Raw genomic sequence first — 13,868 nt, forward strand, 5'->3', positions numbered from 1 at the left:
TACATTGACAAGAGAGTTATAACCTCTCAAAGTTATGGGCCTTTGATTGACTAAGAAGTCACATAATACATGCTCCTTCAAATTAGGACACTAGTAATTTTAATTACTTACGTTGGAGTTCTGGTGTTCTGTCTTTATAGGTTACTTCTGTTTATTTCAGTAAGACCTGTAGTTTAATTTCTGTGGCTAGGAATCTATTCCTAGTATATTTGAATGTTCATGCACACTTATGTCCATATTCTCTTACTAATGAGAAAACACTGTATCTCAGGAATAAGTCTGCTGTGAGATGCATTTTTTTGCCCCATCTAAATACAAGACCATTATAATAGGACAAATTACCTTTTTCCTTTACAAGTGTGTATTAGAGAAGGATTAGTTGTGATCAGACTCAATGGATCCAGAAAGCTTGATTGGACTTGTCTTGCAGGAAGATTGGTTTTTACGATGTACTTTATCACTGTAAAAAAACTTATTTTGTTCATATATAGACCTATTCTTAAAGCGTTAAATGTTCTGAATTAGAAATATAAAATCTAACTGAATTTTGTGAATCAAGTTTCAAGCTAATTTCTGTCTCATGTGCAGTCACTTTTTGGACATTAAAAAAAAAAAAATACAGCAGTGTCTGGGTCTTTGGTAACCTCCTTCTCAAATATTTTACCACATTTGATATTATTAAATATTTACTCCTAAATGTATTAGTGTATGTATAAGGACTGTAGGGTGTATATATAAGGAGCTTAACAGAAGTTTGGTATAAAGTAATGCTACATTCTTGTTGAACTTTTATTTTCTCTACCCAATGTTATTGAGTTAGGTATTACAGCTGAATATATTTGTGTGCGTTATTACCACCTGACACAGAATCACAGAATGGCGGAGGTTGGAGGGGATCTCTGGAGAACATCTGGTCCAACACCCCTGCGAAAGCAGGTTCCCCCCGAACAGATTACGCAGGGTTGCATCCAGGCAGGTTTTAACCCCACAAACCCTCTGGGCAGCCTGTCCAAGTGCTCTGTCACACTCAAAGCAAATAAGTTTTTCCTCATGTTCAGATGGAACTTCCTGTTTTCCAGTTTGTGCCATTGTCCTATCACTGGACACCCCTGCAAAGAGTCTGGTCCCACCCATTCTTTTGATATTCGACATTGTCTTTGTGGAACTGAAGATCCCAGAACTGGACAAAGTACTCCAGATATGCCCTCACTAGGATAGAGCAGAGCTGTTAGCCACACTCTTCTTAAAGCACCTGAGGATGCCACTGGCCTTCTTGGCCACTGGGCACTTTGAGGGCTCATGGTTAACTTCTTGTCCACCTGGTTTCTCTGGTCCTTCTCCATGGAGCTCTACCCAGCATGTCAATTCTTAATCTGTACTGGTGCATGGGGTTATTCCTTCTGAAGTGCAAGACCCTACACTTGCCTTTACTAAATTTCATTATGTTGCACTAGGCCCAGCTCTCTGACCTATACAGGCCTCACTGAATGGCAGCACAGCCTTCTGGTGTCCTAGCCAATCCTTCTAGTTTTGTATCATCAGCAAACCTGCTGAGGGTACACTCTGTCCCTTCATCCCAGTCACTGATGAATATGTTGAACAACATTGGACCCAGTACCAACCCCTAGGGAACACCATTATCTACTGACCTCCAACTAGACCCTTCACCTCTAATCACAAACCTTGGAGCTCTGCCATTCAGCCAGTTCTCAATACACTTTACTGTCCATTCATCTAATCCACACTTTCTGTGTACATCTTTTCTCTAGTCTTCAGGCACTTCTTTTCTCTGTGACCTTTCAAAGATGATGGAGAGGGCCTTAGCAATAACATCTCCCAGCTCCCTCAGCACTCATGGGTGCATATCATAGGTCTCCATGGATTTGTGGGTGTTCAGTTTGCCTAAATGATCTAAAATCTAATCCTCCTTGACCAAGGGTAAGTCTTCCTTTCTCCAGACTTTCTTCCTTGCCTCCTAGGTCGGGGATTCCTAAGAGCAGGCCTGACCAGTAAAGACTGAAACGCAGAAGGCTTTCAGTAACTCTGCTTTCTCACTATACTCCATCACCAGGGCATCCACTCCATTCAGCAGGCAGGTATATATTTTCCCTAGTCTTTCTTTTGCTACTGATCTACTTGAAGAAGCCTTTTTTGTTGTTCTTGACGTCCCTTGCCAGATTAATTCTAAGTGTGCTCTAGCCTTCCTCACTGCATCCCTGCATACTCTGGACGTATTGCTATATTCCTCCCAAGTGGCAAGTCCCTTTTTCCACATTCTATAAGCTTCCTTTTTTATTTGGAGTTTTTTTCAGAAGCTTCTTCCTCATCCATGCAAGTGTCCTGCCTCCTTTGCTTAATTTCTTACTCATAGGGATGTGTGATCTTGAGATTCAAGGAAGTGATGCTTGAATCTTAACCAACTCTCTTAAGTTCCCCTAACTCCAAGAGTTCTAACCCCTGGGATTCTTCCAAATAGGCCTTGAAGAAGCCAGTTAGCTGTTGTGGAGTCTAGAGTTGTAATTGCCATCTTTCTCCCATGAAGGATCCTGAACTCCAGCATCTCATGGTCACTATAGCCAAGGCTGCCTTCAACCTGCTTGTGTCGAAAAGATATAGCCAATGTTCTGCAAGAACCTTCTGGACTGTGTGTGTCCAGCTGTGTTGCATTTCCAGCAAGTATCAGGATGAGAACCAGGGCCTTTGATCATGAGGCTATTTCAGATGTCTGTAATACTAGCCTGCTCCTTAATTCTTAAAAGCTTGTTCTTCATCCTCTCTAGGCAGAGCTCAGCAAATTCTAGTTTCTCTCTCATATAAAGAAAAACTCCACCACTTTTTCTTGCAGGCCTGTCTTTCCAAAAAAAAAGGGCTTTCATGATAGTATTCCAGCCATGCAAGGTATCCCATCATGTTTATGTAACTGCAATGAGATCATGGCCCTGCAACTGCACACAACTCTGGTTCCTGTCTCTTCCTGATGCTGTACTTGCTTGGTGTGCATATATTTCAGAGAGGTAATCAAGCTCACAGGTTTCCCTGGGAGAGTGCAAAAGGATCCACCATATCGATACATGTCCTTGAGGTGGTCAGTCTTCTGGTCTCATCCTAGGAGGCAGCTGAGCATATGTTGCAGTTCTGGTTGGCCTTGCATATTCCCCAGTTGGATGCAATGGCATAAATATTACTATTTTACACCCCACACCCCAAGTCCTTCAGCTGAAAGCCTGCCTTACCAAGTTGGCCAGCCTGCTGCCAAATATTCCCTTTTGTCTTCTATACAGGTGAATCCCATCCTTTCCTAACAGGTTATAGCATCACAGAATTTCCCATTGTCATAAAACAGCACCAGTCATAAAGCCAGAAGTTGTTATACATTATATGACTATTTCTGGCTACCCTTTTCCTCCAACTGGTAAAGTGAAGGAAAATATAATATTGCTACCACATTCACTTCCACATCAATGCTTTATAGTCTTCCTTGATTCTGCCCAGGTTCTGGCTTTCACTGTCATTCATCCCCACATGAAAGAGTAACAATGGATAATAGTCTGTGCTCCAGACAAGTTGTGGCACCTCTTGGCAACATCAAGAACCTTAAGCCCCAGAAGGCAGCATACAACTTGTGACTCCCTGCCAGGCTGACAAATGGGCTCCTCAGTGTCCCTCAAAAGAGAGTTGCCCACTTTGAGTACTTACAATCTTTTTATGATATGCACTGTTTGCTGCTGGTACGATATCTCCTTGCAGACCTTGCTTGTGGGTGTCTATAGCTGTTAAAGCTTCATATCTGGTTTGGCTACAATGCTGAAGGGTAGGGACTGAAGCAGAGTCCTGCTTTTGTGGGTCATCAGGGTATAAAGTGAATCATTATCAGTAGTATCCGTTATCAGTATCAGCGGTATACTGGAACATGGTTATGAAACCAGCTCTCTATCTGCATCCTGGATCCTCTAATGCTGCACAGGCTTTTAACCGTTTCCTGCAAATTCGCTACCTGACATAACAGATTACCAGCCTGCACACACCTCTGCAGATACTTACCTTTTTACCAGGAAAACTGACTGGGCATTCACTGCAACCTACTTGAAGTCTCATTCCTTACTGGTTCCACCTAGGTGAATGTGTCAGACATGTCAGTGGCCTTCTCCACATGAACACTGGTTTTATCTCTGAGGCAAGTGCCCCCCATTATGGCAGTGACCTAGACCACTTTCCTGGTCTGTGGCCCTACAAGCAGGTTGCCAGGCCCTCCCTGCACACTATCCCACACAAACTGTTTTTCAAACTGTTATGTTATGCCCTGCTGATGCTTCAAGCTCCTTTTCCTTCCCTGTTTGTAGCACTCCTGGTTGTTCATGCTCCCTAACCTGGCAACACCCAAGACTTTTCAGCCTGTCTTGCAAGAGCTGACAGCTCCCTGTGGGTTTTCTGCTCTTTCCCAGTTTTCCGTGGCTCTGACAACTCCCTTGTCTCCCTCAATCTAGAACTCAGACACAGAACTTACTCTTGCTACCACTGTCTTCCTTGCCGACTGATTGCTGCTTTTGTTTTATCTACATGGAATAACATTACTGGATGAACATGAAATACATGAATTATGAAGTTATGCATACAAACCCCCAGCTTCAAACAATTAGGTTTTTGGGCTGCATGTTTTAAGCTCTGATATCGAGCAATACATTTTCTTATTTTTATCCCAGTAACATATGGCTGTTACCTCTACACTCTAGGAAATTATTCAAATTAAATATGTTGCTTAGAAAATGCAGTTTCTTCTGTGATGAAAAATACATGGCCAACAAAGTGAATTTTCTCTAAGATTAAACCACACATATAATAGTTGAATAAATGGTTAAACAAAATGGGTATGACTGTTGATAACTGTACCATCTTGTGACTGAACAGATTTAATTTGCCATTAATTTATTAATCTATCCAAGGGAAAATAGTTACTTCCACTTACTCTTGCTGTCTACATTGCAGGAATAGTTAGAGGCCATTAGAAACCAGAATTAGAATAACTGTAGAATAACTGTAGAATAACTAATTGAACCTCTGGTACAAAGTTATACTTAAACATTCTTAGAAAACGAAGTATTTAAATCTTGGTGTAAAGAAACCCAAATATGTTAAGCACAAACACAAGCTCCGAGGAATACTTTTAATTAATATTGAAATTTTATTCTTAAACCAAAGTTTCCCTTTGTCAGGCATGAGCTGCTCAGTTTAAATAAGTAATATATGAGCTTTAATTTCATTGTCAGATCATATAATATCTGAGTTGTCCACAGTGTGTACTGTTAGCGTAGGTTAGAGTCAGCTATACTGGGAGCTGTCCCTACTGTACTGGGTCTCAAGCTTTTGCCTGAGGGAGTTTCCCATTTAAGTATTTAAAAAGAACGAAGCAACTGTACAGATAGTGTGGGAAAGAAATTCCAGATTGCATGCTTGAGACACAGAAAGAGTAAGAATTTGTTTTTGTTGATGTGAAAGTGGTCTGGAGTAAAGAGAGAAATCCCCACAAAACTCATCCGAATCTGCAATAGCAAAACAGAACTTGGAGTTTGCTTTCATTTTTACTTCTTTCAGAAGCTCCTGAGGCTCTGCCTTCCCTGTCTTGGTATGCCAAGCAAAAAATCTCATTGCCTGGAGTCCCTCCTCTGCTTGCTAAGAGTCTTCCAAATTATTATTTGGATAAAGAGGAGAGGGATCCTGTGAGCCAAATCATACAGCTTTGGAGATTCATATATCACTATTACTTTATATTTTTTTGTTCAATATTTAGAGCAATCAAGAAACAGTTCCTCGCCTTATCTGAGCAATATCTATGATAAGTGAAAAATACAACAAACTGAAAAAAACCTGTTCAGATAGTAAAACAGCTGAGACAATTTTATGGTGGTCTGAAACTGGAGCATTCATTTCAGATAATTTGAATGCAGGTGGGTTGGACTTGTCCAGTCATGTGAAAAAATGTTCTCATAACTGGCAGTCCTTTTAGTGATAGTGTCTCAGCTTTAAATGCATTTAATAGCACACAAACTAGAGACCTCTATCCTGCATTAAATTTTGAGCCAAGAAATGAAATGCTTGGTTAAGGATGTTAGGGTTTTTTCCCTGCTGTTTGCAATCTGGCCATGTATAAGAACTGAAGCACATGAAGACAGTGATCAGTTTACACCGAAATACAAATCAGTTAAACAGAGAAATGAGCACATTCCAGAGCTGTGACAGAAGACTCTGCTGCTGATAATATTGTAAGCAGCTATACTGTAATATCTGGCCCCCGTGGCAACCAAGTAAAACAGTGCTAAAGAGTGGGTTTTTTGGCATTGAGCCCATCTGGTCCAAAAAAGCTGGAATCTGAATTATCAAATGGCCCTAGCCTCCAAAAGAAGGTTCCATTTAACCAGGAGATGGTCTCAAAACCCAATATAGTGCCAAGGGATTATTTTGGGAGTCTGATGGTTGACCCAGGCTGAGTATCTGCCAGAACTGATGCTATTATGATACTTGGATCTTCTCCTAGCATGGCTTAATTTATTAGTGTAGATATAGCCTGCAATTATTCTATTTATTCTTTTTCTTGTGACTGGGCTTTTAGGCAACCTTCTAGCAAGGGACTCAGATTTTCCCCAGATATTCACATCACTTATGAGTCAATTTGGTGTATCCTTCCAGAACCTACAGCCCACAATAACATTAATAATTGATCATTTCTGTCACAGAATTAATCTGATGCCCCAGGCAGTGCAAGGGTTTATTTTCCCCAGAACTACGTGAACACATAATAAGACACAGTTTCTCTATTTAAGATGCTGCAATTTATAATTAAATAAAGTGAAAGTCATCATCTTCAATTATGAGAGGGTAGGGTAATGGTTGTCATTTACTATAGGAAGCTCTGTGCTGACAGGACCCAAGTTCTGAGTGCATTGCCACAGTGATATAGTATGCAGCCATCATTTTCAAAAGTAAAATAGAAGAAAAATATATCTGGCAATGATAATCTTCTTTGAAATACCATAACAGAGCCACATAAATGCAGTAGGTTGATAGGTCTGCTAGATCTAATGCATGATGTTATGGTTTCAAACAGATATTTTATAAACTTTAAAGAAAAAAAAGAAAAAAAGAAAAAAAAGAGAAATAGAATAAAAGAAAACAAAGTTTTTTCTATCTATCTTGAAGGGTTTTATCTTATCCACATAGATTGGTTTGTTTGGGCCACATGTTTATGGTGCTCTCAGGTATGCTCTGCTGCTTTGCACACAAAAGGTCCTAAAAGCAGCAGCAGGTCTTATGCACATTCCTGTATGTTTTGCAGAATTTGGAGGAAGGTATACTAATCATTGGGAGTGTGAGTCAGGATAGTTCTTGTGTCATGTTAGATGCTTAGTAAAAAATAAAAAGGAGAGGTTGTCACCATTTGACTCAGATTGACAACAACGCTCGTGATCCCCTCCCTCTCCCACCCAGGTAGGGAAGGAGAGAGAGAAAAAGAGAGAGATTTGGCTGGATTGAAGACTAAACTACACAGCTTTAATTAAGCACTAATGATATAAGAGAATAAATACAATTATATACAAACACGTTCAGATATGTGCAAAAATCTCTCATGTCCCCCCACCCCCAGCAACTCCCACAGCATCTCCTGAGCTGTGAACAGTCCCAAAAAATTGTGGAGCTGCCAGAGAAATCAGACAGTGATAAGAGTCAGGAGAGCTCGAACCTGAGGGTAGGTGGTGATGGATGGATGGAGTCCTCCACGGACGCTGGCCATGCATGGAAGAGAAGGGAAGAAGAAGCAGGAAGGAAGTTGTCTTCTGTGATCTCTGACCTTCCTCTGAGCTTCCTAAATATATGGAATGGAATATCTCTGGCCAATTTTGCTGTCTGTCTAACTCAGCCTCCTATGCAGGGGTCATAGATCGCCCGGTAACGTCTGAGCTGGAAGAGTAAGGTGTGACCTTGAAAACTCAGCAGTTAGAAAAACATTCCACTGTTATCAGTCTTAGTTGGAACGCCCTGGTGCTAGTTAAAAGAAACCTTACTGAAGGAAAAAAAAAGTCAGTAAAAGGAAAATTGGCTTCATTCTGGCTCAAATCAGGACAGAGGCATTGCTGATAATATACAGAAAATTGTATGTGTGTGCAAAATTCAGCCAATATAATTTCCTTGGATGTGATTTTTGCTGCAGAGATGATATAAAATTAAAGAAACAGAATATAAGTTTTTCAGAAATTAATTTCTTAGCTGAAAAAGTCAGCATTTTGAATAAGCCATGAGATTGTACAGTAGTTTGTTTGAGAAACAGATACAAGGTTCTATATATTGAAGCTGAGATTCCATAATGTATATTTATGAAAAGATGAAGTCACAACAGCAGCAAACAGAAAAGAGAGGAAAAAAACAGGCCAGCATCTGGTTAAAGAAGGAAAAGGAGCAGCCTGTTAACTCTCCAAATCACGGAATGCTTTAGAGCTAATGTAACTTTCTTTTTACCATTCATTGCAGTGACATGATAGCAAATACTTTCTCTTTGATACCAGCATGGGATTTAAAATCTAATTTACTGTTCTTGACATTGATACCAATTTCTTAGCTGCTAAACATAAACACCCTTGTATCTTTCTCCTTGTAGTGAGTAGCAGAACAGCAATGTGTCACCAGTAGAAACAAAGAAACAAAAAAAACCTATCTTGACCCTTTCCTCCAATTCAGTCTGTTCTGTCAGAATACCAAAGTTTTCTGTTGGAAATGTGAGTATCTTGTTTCATCTGATATCTGAGTCTTCTCATTGTAAATAGAATGTATCATTTTTCATAAATGCTTGAAAAGTTTCTGAAGCTCTGTGTGTTGAGAAGAGTGTGCATTTCTGTAATATAAAAGAATTAAAATACTGTGGCAGGACAGGATAGCTAGGTATTAGATGACTCAGCAAGGAAAACATTCAGGCACATATAAAGAAAAAAAGACTAATTTGCTTTGCTAGTATTTGGATTTTTTAATATGTGAAAATAAGCTAATGTTTACAAAAACTTTTACTAAATCTGAGAGTTCTATTTGCACACAGAAATTTCCAGGTTTTTACCCTTGAAAGAATTCCAAAGTAATTTTATTTTATTTTTTTTTTTAATTAAAAACATTTGGTAATTGGCTTTGTTTCTTATTAAAGGGGAGACAAGACAGACTTTTTAAAGAAAAGGAATAAAAAGAAAAAATATAGTCAAAACAGTGGTTATCGTATGCATTTTTGTATGTAATTATGTTTGACACAAAATAGGAAATACCATGTCTACATCTATATGGATTATTGGGATTTTATTAAATTCCTATCTTAATGATTTAAATGTGACATAGACTTTGATGTACCGTAAAGCTGAACTACATGTTTTTGTGAGAGGAAATGTATAAAATGCATGAAATCCAGAATAGAATGATGGGCCACCAAAACTGCTAATATTTTCAGCTTTAATCACTATTTTTCAGTCTCATGGCTCCAGCTTTCTTCTAATTTCATTGATTCTTCTTAAAGATTTTTACCCAACTTGGCATCAGAATTGATGTTATGTGATATGGAAGACAAATACTATTTGTAAGTGATGAATAAGATGCTAAAAGTGATCTGCCTCATATTGTTTCTTACTAACTAGTTAAAATAATAGATAGTTACTGCTACCTGTTATGATAAAAGGTGGTGCCAAGGCACTACATCAGAAAAAAATATTACATTATTAAGACATATTATTTAGAACAACTGAACTCAAAGTTCCCAAAATAATTGGAATGACTTTTCTCATGTCATCAGACTGGTACAGCTTGACAAGAAAAAGAAATGTTGCATATGCTTGTGTGCCATGGGAACACACTGGAATAAGGTTTGAAGGACTACTACAGGTAACAGGAATCAAACTATTCTGACCAAGCTCTAAAATAAGCTCTCATTGTGCTTGTATTTGTACTTACAGGGAGCTAGATGGTGCATGATAAGGTGTGTGAGAATTAAGGGAAGGGAACTTTTGTTTATAGGACCAAATGGGCTAAGAAATTTGGTATTGTAGATTCCTGTAAAGTAGTGGCATAATTGTTAAAATAAAGTTTTAAATTTTCTTCTGTAGGAAGCAAAACCAGGAAGACCATTCCAGAAACCACTAATTTTATTGATATTTACATCATGTTTGATCTACAATTTAACTGAGTAAAATTCATGTATATGTATTTTCATGGCCAAATCTGTCTGTACAAAGAAATTGATGAGTTAAATTATAATATATAGTAAGATGTTACTGTGTATAATTTTGAAAACTTTTGATCCCATTTTTCTTCAGCTGGAACATATTCTTACTTTGATTTTTTTACACAGCATCACATTTCTATTTTAAATAGACAGTTATATGCTTAACAGTTAATCAAAATCAGTTGTTCAGTTAATAGTTAATTAATTACATATATGATTAATAAATAAATCAATTTCTAAATACATTTACCACAGTCCTTCAGATTTACATAATTCCGTCATTTGTTGCACCTCTGAGACAGCAGTTAAAAACATCGGTGGTTTAAAGACTTGTGGATTTTAGTTAGGGGTGGGAAAATTCATATTTATCATTCTGCTCTAAGTTAGAAAGATATAGATTTGATGGATGGACCACTCAGTGTATAAGGAATTGACTGGAAGTTTGCATTTCAAGAGCAATGGTCAACTATTTAATGTTCAAATGGAGACCAGTAAAGAATGATGTTCCTCAAGGGTTGGTGCTCAGACTCTTTAACATCTTTGTCAGTAACAGGGACAGTGAGATTGAGTGCACTTTCAGCAAGTTTGCCAATGACACCAAGCCTGAAACAGGCTGCCCAGGGAGGTGGTTGGATTACTATCAATGGACATGTTTAAAAGATGCATAGATGTGGTGCTTCGGGACATGGTTTAGGACTGGACTTGGTAGAGTTAGGTTAATGATTGGACTCTATCGTCTTAAAGGTCTTTTCCAACTGGAGTATTTCTGTGATGCTGCAACAGGTTGCAAGGGAAGCTGGAGATTTTGCATCCCCCAAGTGCTCGAGGCCAGATTGGAGAGGACTTTGAATAATCAGGTGTAGTGGGTAGTGTTCCTACCCATGGCATGGGGGTTGGAACTAGAGGATCTTTAAGGTCCCTTCCAATTTAAACCATTTTATGATTCTGTGGCAAAATATGACAGGCTAGACTTACTTCATGCAATTAGAACACTCAGTTTAATTATTAAATGGAAAAATGATTTTCAGAATATTTCATCTGCAAAAATAATACGGTTTTTATGACATTATTGAAATTAAATGTAAATTGATGAAAATAAAAAATTGTTTGGCCTTTTGATTTATTTAATAGATAAACAATTTTTTATTAGAGCTCAACCACTGTTAAGCTACTTTTTATATAAGGCAAAGTTGTACACTAAAAGAGTTAAAATTACATGATACTCTCTAGAGGAAATTCCCGAGACTACTTTTCCCATTATACTATTTTTAACATCCAATCTCCTTTGCAAATCCAATAAAAGAATGTTATGTTTCATCATGTAAAATGCTGTACAGTTAGAGAGCTGCTGACTTTTGAAGAAAATCAGTATCTGAGTTCCCGCTTCCAGGATCCAGTGGATGACATTTGGGGAACTCAGCTAAATTTTTATTGAATTGAACTTAAATATTCTCAGCTTGTTCATATGCAGAATATTTCTGTTTTCTGATAGTTTGTGAACTTCTTAAAGCACTAAATAAACAAATGTAGGCTCCTTTAAATTTCCTTCCAAACTACCTTTCAGTCACTTATACTCAAAAGGAAAACAGAGTTGGCTAAATACTGTCAAACTATTGCTGATTCAGCTAAATCTGTTAAAGTTTCAGCTGAGTGCCTGGGAGATGATAATGCATATGTCACGCAGTGGATGCTCATGAAGTAACATTAGATTTTTTTAAAGTTAAATACTCTGTCAAGCTAATAATTGAGTTACTGTATTTCTTTTTGGACAATACTTGTAGCTGAATCTGAAAAATATTTCCACAAAGAACATTATATTCTAAACCTATAATAATTTTGTATTAATGAGACTTTATTGATACAATATTTTATATTGCTATTTTATTTGAATTACCTTAACAAAAGTTCAGCTTTTTAGTTATGTAGTAATACCCAGAGTCTCTGAAAGACTGCCTGTGTCTATCCACAATGCAGAATTCTTTCTGAAGGAAGCCTCTAAAGCAATGTGGGAATTCAATATTTGGCTTAGTCAGATACTGTCTATCCAGGAACATTAGCAATACTATTCAAGGAGTAATTTCTACATGCTTCTGTATGTGAAAATGCTGATAAGAACATATTTCATGAAATAGAACATATATCTAACTCAGCATTTCTATAAATGGCCAGTAGAGAATGATTAAAGAAAAAATGTGAGTAGCAGCAAAAACTAGAGGAAATAAGAAAAAAAAATGTTGCCATGAATGCTAAACTAATTTCCTTCCAACAATGATGAACTGTCAGTTCAGTAAAGAAAAAAGGAATATTTGACTTTCTAGAATGTCTTTATCTTTTAATGTGATTGAATTTCAATAGTCTTTTAAAACCATACAACTGTGAAATTCCTACTTTGCTGAAACACTTGGTAATACAGTATTTTTGTCTTGTTGTTCAGATAATATGACTTAAAAGTTCCCAAGGCCACTGGGTTCCAGTAAAAAAATGTACAAGTTTATCTCCTCACTTGCTTCACTCACTTTCCTGTTGGATGTTTTCTGCCTAATCTCTCAATCTATGAAACTGTATTTGAAAAAGTTTTCTGAAAGAAAATGTTTAAGCCGCTTTTATTTTTCATTCCTGTCCAAAAGGTGCAAAGAAATCCAAATGGAAAGAAACCCAAAACTTCAAGTGCACACGGATTCACTCCACTATGAGGTTGCATGAGATAGGTATCAGCGAGGTGTTAATTGTTTCTAGCTTCCCTTAATTGCTATTCCTTTTAATAAAATAAAAATATTTTTGTTGACTTACTGCAAGTTACAGGAGATTTGAAAGAGGGCTAGAGAGCTTAGGTGGGGTAAACTTTTCTGTCTCTCTGTGGGTCATTTTCAAACTGGTGACTCAAGCTTGTCTTTTTTCCCCGCACAGTATATTCTGCAAAGGAATGGATTGATGTAAGGAAAAAAACAATACTAGCCCTCATTAGACTTTCTGTTTATTATCACTCTTCATCAGCAGCCACAACATGTAGAATATGCAGAACATGCTGCTTTTCACGGACCATGCCTCCACTGTGGTATATTAGTTGTCTGCAACTGTCACGATCCGTGACCTATTATATCTCCTTATTGGAGTGTATTAACTTATCAGGATTTGCTGAGAGAGCCACACGTGGGTATCGCCTCACACAGAGGATACAGGAACTTATGTCCTGACTTTTTTGAGTGAATAACTCGCTCAGTGCTTACTAAATTTCTAACAACAGCAAGGTTTATTGTGGGGAAAACAAAGCAATTTGGGGCAGGAGGTTCAAAAGGAGTGATTACAACACATTAAACATATATGGGTACACCTTAGTTACACATCTTATTCACGTGAGGGAAGCAGAGGGGAGGGATTTGCCCGAATGGCTGGATTATATTTTCCCCTATAAGCTGGGGTAGCTGGAATTGTCTCACCACGGCAGTGCAGGTTCGATGAGCTGGGTAGCAAAGAGGCTGCAGGCACTCCAAGCGCAGGTCGCCCCCCCCCACCACAAAGCGGCGGCAGTCGGTGCGCGGCTCCGGGACCGTAGGTGTGCAGACGCTGGAAACGCGGCGGTTTCAGCGGCGCTGGGACTTTTGGCAGCAGCGGCGGCGGGCAGGCAAGC

General features: G+C 38.3%; 1 pseudogene; it reads right to left on the reverse strand.

Annotated features, from left to right (window-relative positions):
* Nucleotides 1-2,425: 2,425 nt before the first annotated feature.
* The window catches only part of LOC104391695, a 175,041-nt pseudogene continuing 163,598 nt past the window's right edge, over nucleotides 2,426-13,868 (reverse strand).

The sequence above is a fragment of the Chaetura pelagica genome, unplaced genomic scaffold (assembly GCF_000747805.2).
Source record: "Chaetura pelagica isolate M959 unplaced genomic scaffold, ChaPel_1.0 scaffold126, whole genome shotgun sequence".
NCBI lineage: Eukaryota > Metazoa > Chordata > Aves > Apodiformes > Apodidae > Chaetura > Chaetura pelagica.